Source organism: Nanorana parkeri, unplaced genomic scaffold (assembly GCF_000935625.1).
Source record: "Nanorana parkeri isolate BGI_ZX_2015 unplaced genomic scaffold, ASM93562v1 scaffold47, whole genome shotgun sequence".
NCBI lineage: Eukaryota > Metazoa > Chordata > Amphibia > Anura > Dicroglossidae > Nanorana > Nanorana parkeri.
In genome coordinates this window covers 1,411,621-1,413,862 of record NW_017306315.1, presented here as the reverse complement: position 1 = coordinate 1,413,862, position 2,242 = coordinate 1,411,621, and positions in this window count along the sequence as shown.

Here is a 2,242-nt window from a genome sequence, read left to right as displayed (position 1 = left end):
CAAAAAAATTTGTTTCATTTTTTTCAAAAACAATCTCCTGTGTCAAGATCGGAGAACAATGAAAACTGTACGGTACCAGGTGCCCCACAGTTACCTAGCCCATGTGTTTCTAGTGCTGGGTCTGCAGTTGAGAGTCAAAAGAGTGGAAAAAGAAAATTTTTGTTAAAGTGGAAGGAGGAGTTTAAATGGCTAGAGTATAATGTTGAGAATGGTGTGGCAAGATGTTCAGTATGTCCACAGTTCAAAAGATTGTGCGATTCATCATCACGTGTGGTTAATGGGTTAAAACAACCATTTCGTCACGAGACTTTCAAGTTTCACAATTTGTCAGCTCCACACATGAGGTGCATGGAAGCATTAGATGTTCAAGAACACCCAGAAAATTCTTCAATGGCAAAGTGTCTAAAAAGGATGGACGAAAAAATGTTCTCTCATTTAGAAGTATTATTTAATATAAGTTATTATATTGCCAAAAACAATAAGCCCTTTACCGACATTAGAGGTCTTGCCGCGCTTGTTGGTAAACTTAATGTGGAAGTGCTGGAAGAATATACCAATGATAAACAGTGTAAGGAGTTTATACATTACATTGCACAAATTGTGAAGGAAGATGTCATGGATGACATAAAAGCCTCAGAATTTGTTTCTGTGTTACTAGATGGTTCCACTGATAGGTCTGACGTGGAGGAATGCATCATTTATGTAAGATATATAAATGCCAGCGGTGTCAAAGAATCATATTTAGCTATTGCTCCCTTAGCAAATAGTACTGCTTCCGGCTACCTAGACACCATAGACAAGGAACTCCAAAGAGTGAACTTGGATTGGAGACATGGAAAATGTTTAGTTGGCCTGGCAACTGATGGAGCACCTTCCATGATAGGGGGTGTTAATGGTTTGGCAACTAAAATCACAGATTGTGCAAATCATGTCACAACCGTTCATTGTGTTGCACACAAACTTCAGTTAAGTGTGCTGAAGTCACTTAAAGGAGTATCCTATGTTGATGAAATTGACCATTGCCTAATTTCTGTGTTCAAATTCTACAATAGGTCAAGTAAAAAGCAAAAGCAGTTGTCAGAAACAGCAGAAGTTCTGTCAACAAAACTGCTGAAATTGCAGAAATTGCATATAGTACGTTGGGTAGCCAGCAAAGTGGGAACCATCAAAGCTGTCATTCAAGACTGGAGAACGCTTGTAACACACCTTGAAAATGTGAGTCGTGGGAAGGAGAGCGACAGCAACAAAGCTAAAGGCATTCTGAAGACCCTTAAAAAGTACAGATTCTTAAGAACCTTGCATTTTCTCCATGATTTTTTGTTGCCTTTGAAAAAACTTTCCTTGATTTTTCAGAAGCCTGATCTGCTAATAAATCAAGTGCAGATTCATATCCAGAAAACAATAGCCAGTCTTGAAGAACTGAAAAAAAACCCAGGACCTATGGAGAATGAATTTCTAAAAAATACTTCAGTGACTGGGATGTACAATGAAATCCAGCTTGACGAAGTTACAAATGGACAAAAAAAGTTTGAATGTGATAGAAAAGAAATTATAGAGATGGGAATGGCCAACATAAAGATGCGGTTTTTGAAAACTGCCACAGATGACGTATTAACATCTATGTCAATATTTGATACCTTCACGTGGCCACAAACTTCCTTGGAAAGTTTTGGTAAAAAGGAAGTAACAGTACTTGTATCTCATTACAAAGACCTTTTGCAACACAAGGGAAAAGAAGACATAGTTCAGAAAGCCCTGGATGAATGGTATGAATTCAAAATATGTGCAAAAGGTCTGTCATCAGTGGATTTACTGGGAAAGGCAATGAACCACCATGGCAGGGATAGGTTTCCTGTTCTTCTGAAGCTCCTTAAAATTGCCTCTGTTTTACCAGTTTCTACAGTTAGCTGTGAAAGGGGTTTCAGCCAGATGAATCTGATCAAAAATAAATTCAGATCGTGTTTAGAGACTGAAAGCTTAGATGACCTTATGATGGTCAATCTAAATGGACCTCCACTATCACAGTTTAAACCTACTAAAGCCCTTGATAAATGGTACTTCAGTGCTAAAACTACCAGGCATGTTCAAGGACACAAATGCCACACCTCTAACAGCAGTGCATTTTCTAATAAGACATAGGTGAATACTTTAAGTAATACCATTTATTTTGGTTTTGTACGCATTGTTACGTAGAAATAAGGGAAAAATGATTTGCACTACACCTCCTCAGTCTAGAGTTTGT